The sequence below is a fragment of the Anopheles coluzzii genome, chromosome 2, assembly GCF_943734685.1.
Source record: "Anopheles coluzzii chromosome 2, AcolN3, whole genome shotgun sequence".
NCBI classification, from domain to species: domain Eukaryota; kingdom Metazoa; phylum Arthropoda; class Insecta; order Diptera; family Culicidae; genus Anopheles; species Anopheles coluzzii.
This window is the reverse complement of record NC_064670.1, coordinates 35,261,442-35,286,500: the sequence shown is the minus strand read 5'-3', so window position 1 is coordinate 35,286,500 and position 25,059 is coordinate 35,261,442. Positions and strand designations below refer to the sequence as shown.

The window sequence follows — 25,059 nt, the reverse complement described above, 5'->3', positions numbered from 1 at the left end:
TCAGAAAGGCAGTCTTTGGTCTATGGTCCCTAAGCAGGCTATGGACCGTGGACCGTGCCGATCCATAATTATTGGTTCATATTCCATCAGCCATATTGCAGTCAGAATACCTTTTCTAACTCATTCATTATGTTTTTTAAAAGGAAAGGATTTACCATCCAGGCTCAGTTGAACCATCCATTTGAGTTCAGTTTAATACTTATCATTTTCAGATTATTTTAATACTGGCATGATCAACCTGTGGTTCTAAGACTAGCCTTCATAGGCGTTAAACAATTTGCTAATTTGAAAAGTAGAATGTATTTAACTATGTATTTGAAGATTAATGGAAAAGATTTACTAAGAGCTGAAGAAAATGCACAACAAATTCTTGTTATATCAAATTATCACACAGTGGCGTTCAAGAGAATAGACGAAACATTAAGAGCAAAAATGCTATATGATTTTTAAGGTGCTCATATTAAACAAACTTATTACGATATTCAAAGGATATATTATGCACGTATCATCATTATCATTATACGCAATAGCCGAGGGATCTCGATTAACAAACTAGTGTTATACCTGTTAACATTTATAACATACATATGTTGATGTTTTCGAGTACAATTACTAAGTCAATAAAGAACCAAACAAAAGAAAAGGGTAAGCAAATCGTATCACCGCCAGTGCAAGTTGTCTATTAAAATATTCAACCCACATGCCTGTTCACTCTCGTGACAAATGAGATAAAACGGGTACCATCGTTCCGAAAGAACATTCCGGCAGGCAAAGCATTTCATTTCTAGCCACCACCACAACCCGATTCCCTAATCGGAAGACACATTAAGCCATTTGTCACAAAGTGGCGCGGCTTCCGTATGTCAGGCTGCGCCGACACGCAGCAGGACGGAACTGAATTGGAACGGGCACGGGTAGCAGCGCAAAACATTTTTGGTAACAAATCGACAGTGACAAGCGTACGGTTCGTGATGATGAACGTGAAGATCGTGAAGCTGTGGCCCCCAAAAGAACAACAGGCTCCGTGCCACCTATCATCATCATTATCTTCATCATCGGCGCACGGCTTACCCCGCAGACGGTTGTGCCGTCATAGCCTTTCCAATGCAATCTGTCAGCTATGTCGAGCAAACCCCTACACACACACACACACACACGCACCGATGGCACACATTGGGAAAGATTTTTCATCTCATTTCGCTCAGCCGTACGAACCGCATCATTCAGCCTTGGCCTGGTCCCAGGCGCATTAGCATACATTTGAGTGTGACGTTTATGATAGACAGATTTCGTATTTCGTCAAACTTTGACAGCGCTGTACCATGTTGCTTTGGGGTTGAAAAATCTCTGCGTGTACCAGTTTCCCGCTAACATCGTTTCTGGGAACCTGTTAGGCAGATCGAAAAGAAATAAACAGGAGGAAAAAGAGCACACACACCAGCAAAGAATGTTTTTTCTCCCATGCATCTTTCACGGTGAGGTCATCGACAGTGGCAGTGGATTCCGAAAAAGAGGAAACAGCATTTTGGGCGTGTGGTACCAATGGCGTGGCGGCATGTTTGACGCGACATCGCGATAAGTTTGGCTTCTTTGCATTCGTCAACGAGGTAAAGAAATTTAAATTGCTTTTTCTAAGATTAAAATCTTTGCCTTGATGCGATGCACCGAAACAGCGGTCGATAGCATACCAGCGGTGCCACAAATTCGGTTCGCGCCTTTGCTTGGCACGTGTTGGAGCAGAACAAAAAACCAAAAAAAAAACGCAACGGAAAATGTGCAAAACCCGTGCCATGAAAATCACGCCATGTATGTGCTTAAGATGGCGTCTCGACAAACCCGTACACTTTTACATATTCATGGTGGCGAAGATTCCTGCATGCCGGTGAGATGCTGCCTGTTAAGGGATGACGCCAAGATGGAACTTCCAACGGTGCTGAGTGGTCGGTCGCTCAATGGACAATCTAGGTGAGTTTGCATAAGCCATCTACTTGATGTTAACTAGATTCGTCCTGTGCAATGGTTGCATGCGCTGTAGCCGTATGGAAAAAGCATTTCTTAGAGGTTTTGGAGGAGCATCTGGAGGATATCTAACAGAAAAAACAATAAAATCAACTATTAGAAACTTAAAGCTGGTTAGATGGATAGGTTACTTGAGATGAAACAACACATCGATCAATTGTTTGCGTGATTGATGGCTTGCATTAATGTTATTAAATGTAAAGTAATTGAAACTTAAAATAAAACAATCATTGAAAAAATACCTTATTTATACACAGATTTTATGGCACAGTACCCATATATCTCGTAACATCTTTGGTATACTTTTCTTTAGTTAATAATCATATTTATCTTGTTAATGTTTTCCTTATATTTTGATATAGTCATGTACATAATAATATAGTTTAAAAAACAGATCATACATCGTGTACACAGATGAATTAACGAAACCATGTTTCATGATCCAAAGATACAGCTTAAATATAGTTTTGCTTCTATACACCTGTCAAACACATATGAATGTTATACAGCAAAACAGGTATTCTTGCCAATAAATGTATGCTTTAACGAGATGCTTTTAAATAACACAACATTGTAACGTGCTATTGAATTGCTTTCTCAGAAGTTTAACAACAAACGATAAGAAGCTTTCATACAATAGTTATAATATAACATACGTCAGAGTGATGTGGTAAAGTATCCTACCTTAAGTTAACAATTGGCATTCATAAAGCTGATTGAGTGTTATCCTGCTCTCTGTATTCTGAATACAGCCCTTTGTAGAGAACTATCCATTGAGTAAGTATAATGCCAACGGCACACAATAAGCTCATTGCAACACTTTCTACACAACGTGCAGTCATCGTTCGATGGGGAATTGATTCAAAGTAAGCACAAGTACACCATTCGGTAGGTACGGTCTGTGGCAACGAGAAATTGCATTTCCCAAGGAATCGGTATTATGTTCCCTTCCTTTACCTTGCCACACGTGCCGGTGCGACGCACCACTCTGGCATTTGATGCGAGCGTAGAATTACATCGATCGAAGATTTCTTACATTCAGCAACAGCAAAGCGCCATCACCTCGCCGTTTCGGGTTGCACACATTACACTCACAAAGTGCAAACGTTTGGAAGCCAAGTGAATTTCGCAAAAATGTTGCAAGCTTTCGTCTCTCGCCCGTTGCATCCGTGCCTGTGTTACCAGCACCCGGTAGTGGCATCAGTACAAATTGCACCTTTTGCCCGCGAACAAACGTTGGTAATACAGCGTTCGAAAGGATACCTAATCCACGGGCTGCTCGGGTGCCGGCGCTTGGATGCGCAAAAAGCACAGATGAAAGGACCGCGCCAAGAAAGCACCATTCATGGGTTCTTGGTCGAAAATGTAAAGGTAAATACTACCTTATAAAAGTCAGGAAAGGATTTATTGAAAGTAAATATTTGTACGCTACACTGGCTTCCCCCTTGCCGTATCGACTTTCCGTTTGAAGCTGGTGCAGCTCGTAAGCACGCTCGGTGCTACTTTGCAATACATTGATTTGACTTTAAAACATCAAAGCGCAATGTTTGCGCAGCTACCGATGGGGTACAGTAGATCAAAAAGTGACTGCAGGTTAAGCAGAGAGATTCGAATGAATTGCAATATTTGTGATTGTAAACGTTCCGGGAAGATTGGAATGTGTGTTTTGCAGCACGGAATGGAATTGGTAGCAAATATAGATTATTCTCGTGGCAGAACTGTATGTACCGCTCATTGGAAGAGGAATAAATTCACATTTTGTTTGAATAATGTCTCAGTAAGCTTACAAACCGAACACAGAACGGTGTGTAGATAAATGTATGAGGAACAATAAACAAACAGCCTTACTAGAAATATTGATCTTGGCTCACCAAACCAGGAATCAACTTGTTCATAGTGCTCATTTACAGCAGTCGCTACAATGAGTAGTGATTTCTTCCATCGAGATGACAGTCGGCCACCAAGCAGAATATCATTAGAGAAAACGACCGAACTAATGTTCGCTACGCTACTTGGACAAAGGAAACTGCATAACCCTGCAGCCCGTTCGTTGCGGTAAACAACGCGGTTAAAAGGATGAAGTTATCCTTAATTTGCATTGTTCGAAGATCGTATCCTTTTCTCTTTCTTTTTTCCAGCAAACTCAATTGCTCCATCGGGATGCAATAAAAATCTGTTGGCTGGGGCAAGTGGTTCGTCTAAAACCGTTCGAAGCTGGATGATGCACTGGTCCGCGATGGAATCCATTGAAAATGCATCTTCAACCATAGTTACTTTGTTCACCGCAAGCCTTATGCAAACGTCAGCCAGGAACATTTAACTAAGAGATAAAGTGGAGAAAATAAACTGTTGAGGGGAGGGAGCATGGGTGAAGAATAGAAGAAATGGGATGGAATAACATCACTTTTAAAGGGAATGCACTTCCTCCCGGGGCTGACCACACCTGTGAAACTGGTGTCCAAACCCTCCAAAGCCAAAGAACCACCCGAGCCGGTATGCAAATGTTAGACCGGAGCTTTATCCCTGTTGCCATCTTCATCGATGGGATCGAAGAGTCGATGTTCATCGATTCAGTGACTGTAGGAGACGGGGTTTTGCTTGAATGTTTGAAAGCAGAATAGGATAACTTTTTTATGTAAATTTGCACCAAGCCGTGCAAGTTTTATTGCTGGTTTTTTTTCCTTGCTCCAGGTGCAAACTTGGCTCCCTGTACAGGGCAATCAAAAGTGCAAATGTGCAGCTGTAGAAGGGCGTGTGCAAACAGTGAGTCGAAGCGTGTTAAAATTGCTCCCGGTTAAGGTGACACACAGGTGAAGCAAGCTGGTGAGGTAAAAAAAGGAAAATCACCAAGAATTTTTCAATAGCTTGAGTGGATAAACTGGTAATAAAGAAAATCGTATTAGCCTGTAGATAATGAAACAAATGGGACAATTTAATATTATCACGATTTCTAAAAGCACGGATTATTCATCAAGGGAATAAACCAATTTTGTTTTGTCCAGTTTTACATTCTATAAGATGGAATAACATGTTTATCCGTTACTTACTAAAACACATTGGCAAGGGATATTCATATCGTTTAAATACGAACTAGACACTTTTGTCAAAAAACATTTTCGAAAGAGGGAAAGAAACTGTTCTTTGAAGGAAAAAGGTTCGTAAGGCTTTTTTCGTACATTTTTATCGATTTTTTTAATTTTGAATTTTTGTGTAATAATACAACATTAAAATAGTGGCTGGATTAAAATTGACAAGAAAAGGATAAACTCCGAAACTTGCTCAAAAAGCTAAACAAGTGCTTTTCTAACAAGGTGATTGTTTGTTCTGGACCTGTAAACAAATTCAACTTCCTTCTTTTTCAACTTCAAATTTCGACAATGTTCCTCAGTAGTCGAATAGAATTGTTTGCAATTATACTCGTTGGCGGATTTAACGGTACGCGGACTGAGTGGCCGCGGGGGGTCCGTATATTTAGGGGCCCCGTGGATGGTAATTCCAGCATATACAACAATGTATACAGTAGTCTCATCGAGAACTTCTGTGCCCAATAGGGGACGAAGAATGGGCGAAGAAACTCATACTTTGTGTTTGGTACATGGTGTCTACAAACGATATCGAGCTAGCCCTAGTTTTTTTTATTATATCGTTTCATTGACTTGAAAAAACGATCATGTATAATTCGAAATTCGTTGTTAGACAGTGTGTTAGATCGTCGTCAAGATCTAGGCGTTACACTGGACTCTAGTTTAAGTTTCCGTTTAAACGTTGCCAACACTGTTAACAAGGCATACACGATGCTAGTCTTTATCTTTCGACAATTCCGATAATGTAGTCATATCTTAAGTCTTATGTCGTTCTTTACTTGTCTTGTGCGCTCGTGGGTAAAGTACTGCTCAGTACTTTGGTTCCCGAATTGCACTACGATGATAACACAATAGAGGCAATACAACGGAAGTTTACAAGACTTGCTTTAAAATGCGACCAATTCAGAGGACTCACAATCATGCCAAGTTATCGCTCACGTTACCTTCTGCTTGGCCTACAGAGGCTCGAGCACCGTTTTAAGGTAAACGAATGTGAATTTGTTGCTAAAAATAAAAAGACTTAGAAATTGTCTATTAGAGAAGAGAAACATCTACGTGTCTTCGAGACCTCTTTGCTCTCGTAACTTGCTTGTTGGTGAGAGCAGGTGTACTTTATATGGATACAATGAGCCATTACTAGCTATCACAAGGCAATGCAATGCGTGGTCTAATCACTTTGATTTTAAATTATTAACGAATTAACGAATTAACGAAGAAAAAAATAAACTGAAAAATAAACAATAAATAAAAAACACTCTTTAATTGGCCATATTGGTTCCTTTCATTTAGATAAATTCATGACGGTGGTTGGTGTATTGTTTAGCATTGCTCGATGAAGCTGCTTTGCAACTGATGTAAAGAAGATTGCCATTCAATGCCATAGCGTGGTAAACCCACAAAATTCATGGAAATAATGAATCGAACACGACCGAGATCATAAATATAAACTCTCCAGTTCATGAAACTAGCAATCGCACCATAGCTACCAAACGGTTGTTCGAGGAGGATCCGAAATGGTGGTTGTGCTGGTTTTATGCGCCTCTATCTATCTATCGAGCACTCTCTGTACGCGGGGTCATTGCGAAACGGATAGCGAACCGAACCGGTTTTGCCGCACGACTGTTTTTGCTTTGCCTTCTGGAAATCGCTCCGGTTCGGATCTGGTTCGGGTGCGATAAGAATGGAAGCTAACTTCACGAATGGTAGCACCGTGACAGCAGTGGCGGCTCACGGCTAACACCATCCACATGTTTGACCGCTTTAAACTGCTTGTGCGGAACCGCTTGCGTTTGCACCCGTTGAGTCGAGTGTTTTCGGATCGCTCGGTATTGCTCGACGGCAAAATTACCCCCAATCCACGGCCAACGAGGGTGCGCTTCTCGTTTTGCTTTGATCATTGCCATTTTCGGTGCGCTGCTACTGCTGCTGGCAAGTCATTTGACCGCCTTCTCCTGCTTCGTGGAAAAACCACCCGTGTTTGTAGCTCACACGCATCGTTGCCGCTTATCATCACCGATGCACTCGAGTGGGTTTTGCTTGGCAAATCCGGTGGTGCGTGATGCTGATGTGATGCACATACCCTGGTCGGCGCACAACCCCTATCGATAACCTCCAATACGGTGGTGAGAATTTCCATCGCCCTGGAAGCTGCCGACTGGAAAACGGGTATAATCCGAAGCCTAAACCAAAAACTCGGTACAAATGCACAGTGATTCCAGCGCACAGACAACCTACGCAACGGAAGAAGCGGCCAAAGTGTGTCAAATTTGATGGACTAGCAGACGGTGGTGAGTGATTGTGGTGCTGTGGGTTGAAAGCTTTGCACAGTATTTTAAAGCCCCATCACTTGGTGTGCTTTTGGGGTACTGAATCGGTGTAATTGATGGCGAGTAGCATTTACCGATAATATGCAGCATTTGAGTTGGAAACGATAATTGTTTGTACAAGTTAATTACTGTGTACGATAGGCATTGAAAAGGGGATGCAGCTCTTTAACTGTAATACTATTAAAGGACGTAAAAATCCTATTAGGTTATTTCAAAATGATTTATGTTTTCGATTTTGATGGATTTCATACACATCTTTTTTAACTGGAAAATAGATGATGTGAAAAAAATCCAAGCTAACAGTGGAATAACTCTATGACAGTTAATGAGCTCTATGCCAGCTGACCTGGACCTAGATCATGGAGGCTTCAATTACGAAACGAATGTAATCAGTTTAATGGATAATTCATCAACATCTCCCATTACTGGGAAACGTCATTGACAGTGAATAAAACGTTGTGAACTGGTGCACACACACACAAAATAGTACAACGCACCCCAATGGAAAGCGAAACAGTCCCAAGTGGCTGATGAGGCGAGCCCTATCAAAACGATAAACTTCACAGCTGAATGGTTAGGCTCGTGAACAGGAAAGTTTTCCCCGTGCGGGAGCACTTCATCACTTGCGCTTAAGGATGGGTTTGCACCCAGGGTGCACACGAGAGGGCCGATGGAAACTTCCCTCCATCGTGTAGGCATGTATGTTGTTGAATGCTGCGCGATCACGTGTACACATTTCGTCCACTCCCTTTCCTCTATACTGCCTTCTCATGTTAAAATAAAAAGATAAAAGTATGAAAAGTAGGCGGAAAAGGCAGCGACGTCAACGCTGTTCTCCGTTCACAAAACGCGCAAAGCACACACGGATCATATTTTATGGCCCGTGTCAGCACGAAGAAGTTTGAAAGCCTTGGAAAAGCTGCACGAAACAAAAAGAGGAAGAAAAAGTAAACCGGACGAATGGGCGGGCGGCCACAAAACCAGCGGCAGAGATGGGGCATGCAGTAGAAAAATGATGATTATCATCTTTCATCACTCTCCGTGCAGTTTGGTAGGGCATTACTTTTTTGCCCAATCCAACCCCCCTCCACAATCTTTCTCCCGTCCCCACCCACACGTGGGACGATGTTAGGGGGTAGTAAAACTTTGCTACACGCGAACGAAGTATGCTAAGCGTGGAGGGAAGGTTGCGCGGGCTCCGACGGATGGGAATTGCGTTGAGTCCATGATTTTTGACATATTGCTTAGTGGGGCGTGTAGATAAATGGCATTAGATTTGGCTCGAGTGTGCCATAAATAGTCATTTCAACTAACTCTTTCCAGTGGTGCTAGCGTGGATGGATGGGAAGTAGGGTCGGCCGTCCGGTGGGCTGATGAAGCAGATGAGCGGTTTGCAGTGTGTGAACTCTATCCGAGCGAACAAGCAAATGGCACCACGGGAATGAATGAAATGAAAGGGAATGAGTTTTAATATAATGCCTATGGAGAAATGTCTCAAGATGGTACAGTCGTTCGGTGGGAACGAGGATGAAAAGGTTAAGTAATTTGTTTCAAAGAGTGAGAGTGCTGGTTTATTGAAGAATAAATGATGGTACGCTTGATATGATGTTTGAAGTTTTTATCTGAACGTTTTATTTATACGAAGTTTGTAGAAGTGGTAAAATGGGTGCAACAAATTAACGCTTAAGTGTTTTTTTAATATTTTACTACAAAAAAACCATTATGTACAAATAGTATTCGCTTTATATAGAATAACTGCTACTCTCTTTTGATGATTCCTCGGTAACTCTTTTGGAGATTATATTTTTCTACAATTTTTTTATTAAAAACTACAATCAATGGTGTGAACTCTGTGTAATGAAGCTGGTTACAACAACAAACCAAATTTAAAAATGACACATAACTAGAACATTCTCAGCAGCACTGCGATGAGTTTTCACCGTGGTTCCCGAGGTCAAGTTGCCCATAAATTGCAGATTAGAGGATAAATGCGATTGAAATCCGGTCAAGCGATGCCAGTGGATTTGTTGTGCTCGGCTTCAGCTAAAGCGAAATCTCCACTCACCGGTCGTGGCACAACCAGCCGCACCGCCACAAACGTTTCCATGTGCGCTGTTTCGGCACACAAACAAACACAGATAGGCAACGGTCCAACAAAAGTGGCCGTCGCTTTTGTGTGGCCAAGCAATGTTTTGCTGCAAATATTTGGTCCGCTTGACCCCAGACCGGCACAACATAAACCTGTTGACGAAGGATGGCGGGTCGTAAAACGTCGTAAAGAAAATCGTTCAAAATCTTCGCCTTCACGATCGACAAACAAAGAAGCATTGGGCTTCGGAGCAGGCTTCCGAGGGAGAGCAAGCGCACCAGAACGGTGGAGTGCGAGTGTAACCGTTGTTCGGCTACTGCCGCCACCTACACCACAGATACTACGACTACGACCTGGTTGTCGAAACAATCGTTCCCTATTGTGTGCAAATATTTATTCGAAACGCTTGTCGCGCTTGCAATAAATAAGCCCAGGTCGACATGTTAAGATTCTCCTCAACCGCTGTGCTGTTCGATGTCGGGGTTTTTGTTGTTGGTTGCGGTGTTGGGTTTGGGAAGGAAGTAATCATGATCTTGGCCCATAAATTTCTCTATTTACGAGCTCTTTCATAAGCACGTGACAACAGGAGGGTGAAGAAGAGAAAAATAAAAACCGGCACCGGAAATGAAGTCAAAAATGTGTGAAAAAAGTGTGCAGCACAGAAGTGGCTAAGAAGTTTTGAGCTTTCCCTGGGTTCGCATGCCTGTCAGCGGGGGTGACTGTGTTGGTGCTGGCGATGGAGAAGTTTCGGGACATGTGTACGAATGTATAAGAAGTTGAGCTTTGAGAAGGCACATGCCAAACAAGCATATCGTGTTGCTTATGGTACGTTAATAGTCATACGGGAGGCTAAGAGTTTGCATACTAAGATATTGATTTTATTGAAACTGTTTTTTATGCTTCTTGGGAAAGCTTGTACAAATGTACCAAAACTTTAAGCTTAATATATTCAATTAATTATTTTTCCAGACAATATTCTTCATATTTGTAACCATAACGAACCTTTAGAAACGAATAGAATCTCCAATAACTGTGACGTTCATATTGTAAAAAATGTATCATAATTGCCAGTTGGCATAGCAACTATCTCTTAAAGTATCACGGACGGGTGCATGCAGCCTAGCTCGGTAAGGATGCATTATTTCAACACCGTACATCACACAACTCCTAAAAGCATTCTTGAACACCATCCGAACCGGCGATCCGGAACGTGGTGTACCAGCACAGCTCCCGGTATTTCGCGCCGTTTATATGCTTCCTTGGAAAAGTTTTGCACCTTTTATTGCATTCCCTGTTTTCCGGGCTCTCGTACTTTGTTGTTGGTGAGGCCCGCATCACAGAAGCGGCGAACCTCAAGGTGTCGATGGAGGCGCCTGGTAGATGGTGGATGCTGGTGCTAAATTGGCTCGCCCTTTGGCACCGATAGCAGGCCGAAGTGCTCGATCAGAGTCAGTGCTACTGGACTCGTTTGAAAGTACAGGGCAGAATGCGGAAATAACAGCAAAACAACCACAAACACATACACACACCTAGCTACTATCATCACGAATTCCGTCCCACGAACGGGCCGGTTGGAAGCAGCATTATTATTCGTTTCTGTTTCCTTTTTTGTTGTTGTTCTCGAACGCCGTAACGGATGGCGATGCAAGTGTGCGCTGCACTGCATTACGGTGAAGACAGCTACAGGACAGGGTTCGTACAATGAAACACTTTTTAATAATTTTCGCTTAACCCGGTACGCGCGAAAGCTTTTTAGAGTATTGCTGCAAGATGCTACGTGCCGGCAGTCGGCTACCTTCCTCTCTTTTGTTTTCGTTGCAACGCCAGCCTCTTTCCGGTGGTGCCTGGGCTTTTATTTGCAGCTGGCTCGTCTAGCTGGCGTGAAAAAAGATCCAGCTGCAGTACTTCATCAGGCGCTCACTTTGTGCGAATGTTAGTGCCATTTTAATGGATCCTGCGACATCGTTCGTTGCCCACACCCAAGTGATGTTTCCAGGCCCAACTCGGTAGTGCATTTCGGTAGTGCTCCACGGCTTGCACGCACCGTCCGGTCGGCTGTTTCGTGTCCTGTGGTGCATACCTTACCTCCTGTGGTGCCTGCAAACTGGACCGGTGAACGAATGGTGCTGCTCCTGCTTTTGGGGTGCCATAAAAGTCTTAATTAAAAAATTACACTTATTTCACATTTCGTAATAAATTATCTTATTTTAATGACTCGAACGTGGTGATGTACTAGGTTTTTATGCCTTCATTATGTTTCTTTGTGTTGCTTCACTTCGTTTTCTTTTGAACGAGTATCTATTTTCCCTGTGGACGGCTTTTCGTATATAGACATCGTTTCCCGTATGCGCCGTTCATAAACTACGTTACGTCGAAAATGCTTTTATTTTAATAAAATATTGTTTTTCACTACCCTAATGTGTTGCGTAGCAATTTTGGACGTTCTTTTATTTAAATAAAGTTTAGAGTAGTCTAGAAGCTTCCAAAATTTAATGATTTTTGTTTTTTTTTTTTTGGTTTCGATGCTTCAGGAATGTTATTTAAGAGTTCAGAGATAAGTGTTGTCGGTTAACTTTTCAGAAATTTCATTTTATGATATTATGTTTATGCGATATTTTAACATATGATACTATGAACGATTAGGGAGTTTTTAAAGCATTTCGTTTTGTGTTACGAAACAATGTTTGGAATCTTCCCTGCTCTCATCCAGATCTGATATTTAACAGATTGTAAAGCTCGGTAGCTGTCTTGGCCGATATTAACGTGGATTAATGGATGACCTCATACCAGTTTATATCTCTGCTAAGTAACTACACGGTGTACGATAAGTATCTTAAGTTAATAACCATGCACTAGTATGGGCTTGACTAAACTAAATATGATCTTTCATACTGCTTCTACTTGCTTCTACTAGTCCTAGTTTTTTCGAAGAGAAAAGTGAACCACTTGTTTAGCAAAGCTGTAGTAAATATAAAAAAATCAATCTCATGGCTTAATTTTAAGCCTCATTGAAGTCAATTCTCCCTACCGCTTTTCTTAAAGTGTACGTTTGGTCATTGTCGCTGATTGGAAATTTAGCTCAAGCTGCACGAACAGATGAAAAGAAATGGAAAAGCACGAAAGTCATCCTCCGAGACAGCCGATAGGCGGGAAGTTAATTTTCTGGCACAAGTAATTAGCGAAAACATGGCGAAAAATCAAAAACTGAATGAGAAAATATGGCCACTTCTTTCAGGGGTTGATTACAGAATCCAGTTTGCAGCTGATCAGCTATAATATGGAGCGAAGAAGAAAGCAGACTAGATGACTGTACGTATTCAGGATGAGTAAAATGTTCGTTTCTTAATATCATAGTTGATGAGCTTTTTGATTTTAAAAACTAACAAAAAATCAGCAGGGGTGTGATTTTGTAGCCTTCTTTCAAAAAAACAGAAAACAATTTAACACGTAGACATCACAAGTTGCTGAAATCTAGTCCAAAAATATTTGATAAACATAAATTTTTAACCATGGTTTTTACTCTCTTAATATAGAATAGGAACAGTGTTTAAATATGTCTCACAGTGTTGTTTTCTATACTTTTGATACGTTTCTCATAAATGTATTTTACTTTTCATTTTATTTAATCGCAATGATATTCACTTTCCTTTTTACCTCATTTTTTTATTAAATCACAATAACAACTAAATTGAAATGTCTTGCTTTCTTTTCAATCTTCATTTAAAGGTTGCCCGGGTCAGTTGCAATTATTCAATCGAGCGAGGTAATTTTGTATCAGCAGCTCGTAAATATTTGCATCAGCATTTGCTGGTGAAAAAAATCATTTCGCACACGTAGATTAATGCTGTGAACTTAGGGAAGTGAATCGGAAAACATCTGAATCTTTGATAATTACAAAATACGTGTGGTTCGTTATAGGTTCGGTCTGAGGCAATGAAATTAAGACAAATGTTGTTTCAACCAGAAAATCGCAGCGCCTCACAGCAAAACCATTCAAACATCCGTTTCAAAACTCATCAAAACAAGATTTGTTTGCGTTTCTCACTCCCTCCCTCACGGCACCATCGTCTCGTGTTTGTTCTGTTCGTCGATCTGTTGCCTTTGCTGGTTGATCATGACTGATGCCAAAATGCTCCTGCTACGACACTGCACACAAAACGTACACCTTCACCTCGTACAAATTGACAGATAAACTAATTTTGAACTGCATGCCGTAAGTTCAGCCGGATGCTTTCGGGTGCACCTCGCCACAGTAGATCCGAGATAGTAGCAAACTACAAATCTCATTACATGACACCTCGACCCGATAGCAGCATTCACCGGACGCTCTGGCAGATGGTAGTGGGCGGACCGTTCTCGAGCTTGCTGTTTTTTTTTTTTTATCCGCTCACGTACAAAAACCAATGACGCTCGTCTAAGCTCCCGGAACGCAACGTGGCAACGTTTCTTCGATGCTTGCCTTCCGGAAAGGAACAAATAGAATTAAGGCAGCACACTTTCCCGTTGCAGTGGAGTAGGGGCACGCGGCAACTGTCTTCTCGGTCGTTTCTTTGCTAATCATCCCTGACTTTCGGTCCGTTCGGTTGCGTCGCTTCACCCCGAACGCTTTCGCCTCGCTGCAAGGAGATAGATGAAGAAAGATTTTAGTCACCGGCTATTATCGTTATCTAAACTACCGAAGCATGACCGGTTTAATTTCCTCTTCCACCGACTGACACAGCATTGCCGGGGAATGCCATGTGTGTGTGTGTGTGTGTTATGCTCGTCGGTTCGGGCGGTTCCTGTAAATGGTGCGCCCCGCCTGGTGGCGCTGGTTTGTGTGACAGGCGAAGGGTAAGTGTAAAAGATAAGTTCCATTTAGCAGCAAGACAGCCGGGCCGGTACTTGCAGCGTGGAAACACAAACTTGCCGAGCTTCCGAGCGTTGTGTGCGCCGGAAAATGCTTGCCGATGGGGGAGATGGAGGCGTCCGGCATCGGACGTAGACGGATGGTTTCCGATCGATCTGCTTGACGGTAGCATCGGGCGGAAAAGAAAGTACAAATGCAATCAACAAATGACTTCTGCTCGCCGAGTACGGAACTTATCTTGCCGCTTCCAGTCATTAGCCACCGGATTGTTGATGTTTGGAACTGTGCCGTGTCCGTGTGTGTGTGGAATGGCGGAATGGAATGATCGTTCCCTTCTTCGGTCAGATAGTGTCCGGCTGGTGTCTCTCTCTCGAGTGTGTCACGTATGGTTGGCACTGATCGAATCATCGCTTCTGTTACTATCCATCTCAGTGTGGCAAGCACCGTTCACATTTCGACAGCCTCTCATGAATTCATCAAATGCCTGCGCTGATGGGATGCTTTCATCGGTATCGGCATGGTATCGAACCAAGAATGGCTGGACAGTCAGAACCATTGTGTAGTTCTTGGGTTGAACCTAGGGGGCGGTAGCTACACCCACCCGAAGTAGTTTAATCTAGCCCACCAGCAACGATCCTGCGGAGTGTTTTAATGATGTAACTGCGTGTGATGTCGCAGTGTCTTTTGTCTTGGCCTGGGACCGAAACGTTCCACCGCTAGACGAAGCGAGCGGACACCGATGGGTCAGGCAGGCAGGGCAGCTGATGTGATTTATGCTGTCCATAAGCTGTCAGGCATGAGAAATGAAGAGTAGCGCTACCAATATGAGGTAATTTTCACGCTAGCTCATCCCTCGTACCGTTCGAAGGGGGTGAAGCTGGATGGTCTTGGAAGAATATTTGGTAAGCGACTTAGTAATACGTCACAGCCCCAAAGAGCGGACTGTTTAGGTTGCACCAAATTAATCTGTTCAGCTTCAGGTAAGCTACAAACATACCCTTTTCACACTCTCCAAAAACCAGCATCGTAGTTGGTGGTTAGTGCACACACGCACGACACATCACACATACAAAGCAGCAGATTGCAAATGATGACCGTTTTCTGATTTAACAAATTAACAGCACCGAATGGGGTGACGTTTTGATAACGGGCGACAGATAACGCACACATACGCCCGTTTGGTATTGTAATTATAAATCAATACTAAGTGGAAATTAATGGCTTTATTTATCAACGTCATTCGATCGGTATCGCGCCCATTACAGATAGTTTGATGAATGCTACCGATGGTAGATTAGCGATTAGTTCATTATTTGATCGGCCTTTGGGTTTGGCAAGGTGCGGTCACACAACTCCTAGCGGTTTGCGCTTGGCACAAGGGAAGGTTTTGCACAGTGTCTTTGTGATATATCTTCGAATCAAGACATTGGGTGCAATCTACGTGGATTGTGTTAACGGCTCATTATATACATGTGAAAGATTGAACTGATTAGTGAATTGTTGTTTAGTAGAATTTGAGAGATGAATGCTTGTTTGCGCAAGCAAACTGTAGTAGCACCACTGATGACTGTTCATTGAAATCTACGTATTGCAATTGCTGAAATTGGTTGCTTTTAAACAGCTAAGGCATAGCGTAGAGTTTTTAAAACCTCTTTTTTTACGAGCATGAATTGTCTCTCCTTTAATATAATTTAATGATTTCAGAACTCTTAACTTATCTCGTAATTTTAAACGTCATGTGTTCATGTCATGTCAAGTGTTTTCAAAGAATTGGCCAAAATAAATAAAATGAATACAAATTACAATAATTATTCAGTTTTCATAAGAGGAACGCTAAGGGAACAGCTGAAGGATTCAATTAAAGGGCTACCATTTTACTTAAAACAGCCATGACTAAATACTAATCATTACGTGATGCTGTCTTTAAACGATTTTTTTGTCATGCTCGTAACAAATTGCAAGCACATATACCGAATGACAGTGTCAAAAGAAGGTTACCACGATCAACTGACGGAAGGAGCGAATGGGCACAATGGAAACAGTAACATCATCGCTTCCACAATGCGCTCGTACGCTCGTACACGCAAGCGAGTGCAACGGTGGCGAATGACAGAAAATTTACTCGCCTTGGTAGCGCTTATCACACAAAAGCCCACCATTAGATCCTTGGTGGCGCTACCTCCAGTTGCAGTGCAGAACGCAGCAAAGCAAGTGCACTTTGCAGCGCAAGCATGAGAGCGCGGTGCGATTTTTCACATATGGGAAATATTTAATCAGCACGGCAACCGACGTCTCCCGCGGATGATAAATGCGCCGTGTCCTGTGCAACGAACACGCAAACCCTGGGCACCTGCTACCCGGGTCTGCCGCTGCAATCGTGCGATGTACCGCTCTCGCTTTTGTCATACGTGCAAGCAAACAACCAACTAAGAACTTGCATCGTGGCAGATCGTGTCGCAGGCGTAGCACGGTCTCGAAATGAAAGGCACTATGACGCTAGCGGAGGGCAGTGCTAGTGCGGCAAGGGCACATATAATTCATGCAATGTGAAAAACTGCTGCCAGTGACAATAGCGTCATGTAGGTTGTGTCAGTTTCATTGTGCCTAGTTTGTGTTAGCAGTAGAGTAAGAAGCTGTTTGGTGTCGTGTTTCCTCTACTGATCTACCCCATCTCGTACCATCATTATCAGAACGATCATCTTCGCAAACAGCGCATGGGTGTGTATAGTAGCCGAGATTGAAAACTTTGTAGAACGAAACGACAAAGAAGCGACCAGAATGCTGTCAGTGTTAGGTTTACTCTAACCTGAAGGGTTTTGGGATAATTGAAGTGAAACTAATGGGTTTCAACATGAATTTAGCGGTAGTGTATTTATTTTAAGATCGTTAAAATAAGTATGTTGAAAAATAAATAAATAATTATTTAATGAAATAAATAAATAGGGTTCCGTTATGAAATGTTCAATGGATATTGAAATCATAGAGTGTTAGGCCAAACGAAAGAAAATCGCTCAAATTCTCCATATCTGCAGTTTGTTTTTATAATTTTGAGTGTGTCTTAGGCTGCATACAATCTCATTTCTTTCTGCTTTGACATTTGCAGTGTAGATCCTGATAACCGTTCTTGCTATGGAAAGACGGCAAGGATCGGGATGCTCATGCTCATTTATTTTATGTATACTTTACTTTACAGAACAATAAATATCAAAATTTACACTAGCAGTTCAACACGGAAACCATTATTGACCAACTAATCGCTACACACATCATCAAGACGCCATCGCCAGACATCACGAGAATCGACATCTTTTTAGATAAAAACGTATTGGTTATGAAAACCCTGTATCCTCAACAGTTTATCACAGGTATCAGCAAATTGATAAAAACAGCTAAATTGAAGTGATAATTTGTTCTGTGGGACAATTTTTTCTATAGTTTCTGTATCAACGATGTTGTTTTGAATCCTGTCTGTTCTTTAAATAAATTATTTCGAGAATTTGTCTAGTAAATATAAATGCCATTTAGAGGATCCGCAGGTTGTACTTTCCTCATCACTGGTCTAGTAAATTTACCGCTTATTTGAAACATTTACACTTGTCAATGGCGAACAAAACGATCATAGTAATAAGTTTTAAAAAATGGGTATAGCTTTTTTGTTGAAGCATTACTGCTGTAAAATAAAAGCAATGTGTGTTTTTCATTACTCCTTTACGTAGTCTGGAATAAATTGCTCTTTTCTTTTCTTTCTAGAATGTGTAGAATGGATGTATGCCTGACATAATGATGCGGAAGAGTTTTCCCTTTGCCTTTCTGGTAATACTGAGCAAATATGGAACAATAATAACCGTCATTTCTTGTTCAAATCAAACCCTTCAGGAAACGACAGTAAGTGATCCCTTTACCATACACATGTGTTACCCTATTCATTCAGTCCTTTCTTTGGTCGCAAGACTATTTTTACTAGAGCTGCGACTATTTGATTCAAGCATACAGTCACACACTGTCTGTAAGAAAGACGATATCCATGGCAACCATTCACCACCACAGTTGAGCTAATCGTACAGTGAAAACCCAGTTAGTGCAAGGTTTCAATTTTCACCATTCATCATTACTACACAAAACGAACTGTGAAAGCGCTGCGAGTATGTGTGTGTGTTTGCAGCTTGCTTGTGCCGGTTAAATTGTTCTGCTATAAAAAGAACACAGGCCTGAAAGGCCAGAATGGTCCAAGCTGCAGCTCCTGTGTGGCTGCATAATTTATGCTCATCCCGTACGCCTTTGCATCGACGGGAGCACATACGAGAAGACGATCCTTCGAATTGAGACAAAAAGCAAAATGTGTTGCACTGCGTCTGACCATGCATACCCTCTGGGGAGGGAGGAAAATAATATTTTTCTTTGTTATTAAAATTAAGTAGAAAATGATGAGTTGACATATGATGGACATTAATGGAGTTTCACATCATCCGGCAGCGGCGTTGCCCGCCCAACTCCCAACTCTCGCTCCGGAAGGATGGCATTCTTTTGCACCACGGAACGCTGTGTGTATGGGTGGGAAATGTACCTTTTCCTCTTGTTTTTTTTGCCCACTGTTCCCGCTGTTGACATCGCTAAAGCTTCCACAGTTCAGGTGGTAGATGCTGTAACTCTAAGCGGGTCGTCTCGTAACCAACATTCGTATGACGTATCATCCACGGTACCGGATAGTGTTCCGCAACACATCCACACCGGCAAGAAGCACACCACCGCTGAAAGCTTCTCCTTTCTGCCTGCTACCACTGCCAACACCGCTGCAACAAGCGACAAACGGATGCAATGCTTTTAAGCTGCCTTTCATTCTTTCGCTGTGGTGTGGCGCTGTGATGTATCGGTGTGTGTGTAAGGTGTTTTTTTGTGCTTATTTTGTTTTTCATTTCACTACTAAATGACTTCCCAGGTATCCGGTCCTAGCGCTGCATCTAACTCTACACACTGTCCTTCCCTGCACATCCGCAGCGCGACCAGAGCTGCAGATTGTAAATTGTGGAAAAGCGGGGAAGTGGCCATTGCCTGGACGGATTAAGTGTAAACATAAGCCGGGCGTTTGTGTCATTCGTCTGGGTGTCGTATTGCTTACTGCTGACGATGCCAGCTGGGGCGTGGGGGCGTCGACTGTCCTAGCCGCAGCAAAACGCTGCCACCAAACACACACAACACCAAACGGCTTCAGTTAACGCAACGCGAGCGTTGATTTAGTGGGATGCGGCCGGTTTTCTTTCTCTCCGTTTTTTTATATTTGACACGCATTTCACATCCCACCGGGCGGGAGGGAGACAGTGCCAGACTACTTCCGGCTGCGATGCGTCGTTATCCGAGCACTTTCCATTAGACCGATTATAAGCGGTGTGGAAATAGGACTAGCTGGTATCGTGAGTGAGCGCACTGTTTGCTTTTCATTTCGTGCCAGGTCAAATCCACCTAATGGGGAAAAAGGATATTTAATCGGTTGAAATATTCACCTTTTTTAGAGCGAAACCGATGCCCTATGGTGCAATGAACGTTGGCTTAAGTATTGTCAAGCACTCGAATGTGTTATATTTTAAATTTAAATAAGTTAAATTTGGCTTATGTCTTGATGAGCTTCCTAGTTTCATTTCATAGACAAATATTTGAAGAATCTTCTCGACCTATTATTGGAGATGAGTATACAAAAACACAAATAAATCCTAAATTAATCTACCTAAATCTAAATAAATCATCTTAAAAAGCACAACCATCGATTAAAAACAAGCAGTATACGGTAATAATTATAAGTTTTTTTTTATTATTATACATACGCTTCATACAAAATTTTCATGTTTTTTGTACTTTTTTCAAAGCTTTCACCATACTCCCTTAAGCAGCGTTACGGGCAACTGCTGCCACATCCTGTTAGGCATGCTCACATGTGGTCCGACCGACGCAATAGATCATGCATGGAGCGGGCTAGGATAAACCGACCACCTAGGCATTGCCAGTACAGTGCCCGCAACCCGATACGCGGCAAATTGCCATGATGCCGGTCGGCTGCGTTGTTTGCGCTTTATGTCAAAAGAGGTCGCCAAGGACAGCCTCCATGCAGTGCACTGTTTGCCGACCGCCGTCTTATCAACGTCTCATTAGGAGCGAAACACATCGTGTGCCTCGAGCCAATGTATGCCATCCGAATGTTGTCCTTTTTTTCCTTTTCCATTTTTTACCCTTTCCTTACGGTGCATACATAGCTAATCGAGGCTGGCGGAGGAGGTTAATGTGCGCTCCGCTTTCGCCCCGCCAGTCTGCTACTGACAGTGTGTCAATATGTGGCGTACTGCGGGTGCACTGTTGCTGGTTATCGCTCGTCATCATCTCATCAGGCGATCGGGGAGGGCCTTTGGTTGTTGTTCTGTGGCTGTGAAATTGCGAAAACAGTCCACAGTGCGGACGGAAGCGCTCAGACGCAATACCCACAGTCTGCCCTTCCCGTCCATGATGTGGAAAGTTTATTAAAAGCCGGGCGAACAATCGGCAACGGAAACTGTCGCGGAAAAAGGGCGACAACTCATGCGGTTTCTGGTTTTGTGTTGTTCTTGTTTGTTCGCGTATGCCCTATCGTCGCGTGCATATGTGATAAGGGATATTATTTTTAGCGGCTGTACATGCACCTGGACGGGTGGGCGACGAGTTGTGAGCAGTAATGCTATCGCTCAATCTAGGTCACGCATCGTGAATGGCCAATCGTATTATGGGATTTTAAATAAATAATTCCCACTGAGGGTATGATTAGGTTGATGCTTCCTGTGCTTGAATGTAGATGGATTGAAGGGAGCCAGAAGCAGCGACAGAATGTTGTGTTAAATAGCTAGGAGCAAAGAGCTGCGGGGGCAAGATGTACTTTTGCAGTTGAACGTTTGAGGAATAGGGAATTGAAAGTTAAGGCTAAAGGTTATCTTTATTTGTAGCTTAAAGTAATGCTTTAATCAAGATGTACATAAACAGTTGAAAAACATGTTCATAATCAAATTACGACATTTTACAGCCTGAAATGACTGTTAATGGTTTTCGCACTGCGTTGTGATGCATTCATATCCGTCTGCTTACGCTGAACATGAGATTTTATTTTCGAGCCTCGAAGCTTAATCAATACGAGAAAAAATAATACGACAACAAAGGGACTCGTTCGTTTATCTAACCGACACAAACGACGGCCCGACCGACCGCACGAAACGATCGAAAACGCAAGCGGACAAGAGCGAAGCGCGGGAAAGAAATATGGTCGATATGGTGCCGCACACCCACGAGTGCATAAATAAATGTTAGAGAGTTTAGTACACTTCACGTCCACGATGAGTTATGGGCTTGATTTACTGCAATAAATCTGAAATTTATTTGATGGACCCATTTGTTTGTACGCAAGCCGAAAAGGTTTTTGTATCGGCACTTTCGTCCTGCACCCGAAAAGAGGAAATTGGCTCAGCCAGTAGATATGTGTATGTGTGTGTGTGTGTGTGACTACGCTATCTCGCATTCAATATTTTTACATTCCACATTTTCAACCTCGCCGTTTGTGATGCTGTGCTGGCGTCTGAACACGGAAAGGGCTGCACGATAAAGTCATAAGCCAAGCTGGTTGAAAATCATGCCTAGCACACACACACACACACAACCTGGCAAACTTCTTTATCACAATACACGCGAAAATGCAAAAAGCTTCTGTTGGGTGGGGAGTGATGTTGGTAGGCAGTGTGGAACGATTAAAGCAAACTATAAAACGAAATAAAATACCAAAACTGTAGCACCCATCGATGGTAGCCAAATAGGTTGTGACGGGACCAACACGAGACGACAAAAAATAAACCTGACAAAATAATCTATGCGCTGTTTGGATCAAGCAATTATTTATTTTACTCCCGTTGCTCTCGCTTCCGCAATCTATTGCTCCGATATCAGGCTTACTGTGGTGCGCACAGTGCTCGTAGGAAGAATAAAAACGAAAACACTGCAAGCGAAGCTAGGTGCAGCAACCCCCTTAATTGATGCGCATCAATCAATGAATGCACTTGTTGTTAGATTGCATATTTGTCCCATTTTTTGCTTGTTCTGAAATGCTGTGCGTCATAATAGCAAACCGTCTGCCACACTATTAAAATGACAAAACTCATTGCGTCAACGGGCAGCACATTTTGGTGCTATTCAGCTTGTTACACGAAAATCCAATCCATCCCATCGTTCGGAAGCTGCCGAATATTAAATTTTTTAAACGGTACAAGCCTGACTTGTGGCTGCCAGTGGAATGTAATCTAAATATTTGTGCTTCTATTAAAAAAAATGAGCAACTTAAGAATGCTTTCAACGGTATCACTTCAGCTAGCTCTCGCGGTTAAACTCATCGCCAAAGATATTTCATACACATTCCACTCGACTGTACGTGCGGCACGCAGCACCATATCTGGCAGCGTGATTTTAGTGGCACGTGGTAGGTAAACAACGTTAAGCATGCCATTTGAATGGAGGGTTTTATTTTTTGTTTTTCGGTCTAGCTGTTCTCACCACACATATAGGAGTGATTTATTAATTTAAGCACATATCATTCATAAAAACAAAACATGCAAAAGGCATGAAATGGTATTCATCTTCACACTCGGTGTAGGTGTGTTGAAATCTTAACCGCTATGCCAAAAGCTGCGACGCTCTGGCATGGAGATCGAGATTGGGAGTGTCTAGGAAACAGAAGCCAACCCTTAACCACTGCGCTGTGCTTGTCAGTAGAAGTCAACATAACGAGATAGTGTGAGACAGAATAATGAACCACGACCCCTTTTGGTAATCGTTTTGGCTGGGACGGATTTGCAGAGAAGATTTGTAGGTTTGTATTATAATCAACGTACAAAGCGCAACAACGCCTTCTAACAAATAGATAGTATGAGGCATCGCTCGTCAGCCGTATGTTTGGGTTAAGGCCACCCTTACATTGACACCAGAATAGAGAGGTACTATGTGCAGGCTGGCGCAAGCAACGCCAAGAGCAAGACAAGTTTATGCTGAAAATGATATTCAAATTCTAGCAGGATCTAACAGGTGGGGCATACATAATTCAGTATTTGTATCATTCTGTTCAGTTGCTTACCCTGCGTTGTTGATATAATTGGGTATGAATGTTTAGTTTCGAGATTGATAATATTTAACGCAAAAAGTTTTCATTCTTGTGCTTAATGAAGCATCTCCTGAACCTGTTTTAAAAATTTACATCGGTTTTAATAATAAAGTATATGAATTTAATTAGCTGATATAAAATCATATTTCAAATGTCGATGTATGAAAAGAATAATATGTTTAAAAACAACCCATTTTTCACAAACAAACAACCTTGAATTGGTTTGGATTCACATCTTGACAAATAATTGAAAGAAACTGGATATATATTTTAGTTATTTTGTTTTTTTTTCATGTTGCTCTACGCATTGTTTATGATTCTGCACATGAAAAGAGTTCTGGTACCAATAATTGCAACTGGCTGCAATAGATTCTAGTCACCATGCATTCGAGATACATTTCGGAGCGTTGTCCTTATATCAATAAAAAAATCATTTTCACATCAAACTTATGTGTTTTGTGTTACGTTTGAGTAATCTAATTGCTGTTGTGATATACCTGCATGCTAAAAATCTTTGCTAATTTAATTACGCTGAGTCCCTGAATAAAACTGTTCATCGCCGAAAGAAAATCTTGCAGAATTTTACAAACTGCTTAAGAACATACAGAAAATGACATAATGTCATCAAAATCGCTCCGCAGTTTTAAATCTTCCATCCATTTCAGTACATTCTGTCATTGTATTTCCCACGCGGCGAGTATTCACATGCACCATCACTGCAATGATCATCTACAGCCACTACTGCCATTGCCATCACGGCTTTCATCACACACTGAAGCACGCTTTACTCGGGAAAGCGTTTCGGAAAACTTTTCACTCGCCTCTGACGGTTTCGAAAACGGAACCGTCAAAGTGAGACCAAATGGCAAAATAGAATGCGACGGCTGAAGCGAAATGTACTTGTTCTCAATCCAGCGACATCATCGTCTTGTATATCAACCAGCTGCATGGTTGACAATCCAGGCTGGCGGAAGAAATACGACAATTATCAAACTTGCCTCAACGATGCTGGCACTGGATCGTTAAAGCTCTGTTGCATCAATGATGTTGTGGGAATTACGGAGTGAAGAAATTATGGGATACGTGCACGGGAAAGTATGTACATTTTCGTCGCGGAGAAGCATAATTTATGTAGGCTAATGAATAGAACATGTGTTAAGAATTCACATTATGCTGGATGTGACACAAAAAGCTGTGTTAAAGGAGGGGTTCTATAATTAGGGAGATATGCTCGAATGAATAAATATTAGCAAGTTCAATTATGGCATTTTTTACAAAACAGGAATACCTGTATAGATTCAGTGCTGGTCGTAGCATTAAAATAATTTATTTTGATTTAAATTTGTTTATAAAATAACAATCACAAATCATCATAAAAACATCATTTAAACAAAGCATACTACTAAATCTTTTCATAATAATCATAATCAAATGTTTTATCATTTTATTTTTATCATTATTATTATTTATTTATTAATTATTTATGTTGATAATGTTGAAAATGATGACGCTTTCTCAATCGTTGCAAATAATGTTGTTAT

At 41.9% G+C, this 25,059-nt stretch overlaps 1 protein-coding gene across 4 annotated transcripts in view; it reads right to left on the bottom strand.

The window, feature by feature from the left end:
• The window catches only part of LOC120952437 (general odorant-binding protein 83a-like), a 153,482-nt gene that overhangs the window by 93,159 nt on the left and 35,264 nt on the right, over positions 1 to 25,059 (bottom strand). The window contains exon 4 of one of the 4 annotated variants that reach the window (XM_049605066.1): positions 12,918 to 12,927. The exons of the other annotated variants lie outside the window; for them this stretch is intronic. The gene's annotated coding sequence lies outside the window, so the exon portion shown is untranslated. Of the gene's footprint in view, positions 1 to 12,917; positions 12,928 to 25,059 lie in introns of those variants that run through there. 4 annotated transcript variants of the gene reach the window in all.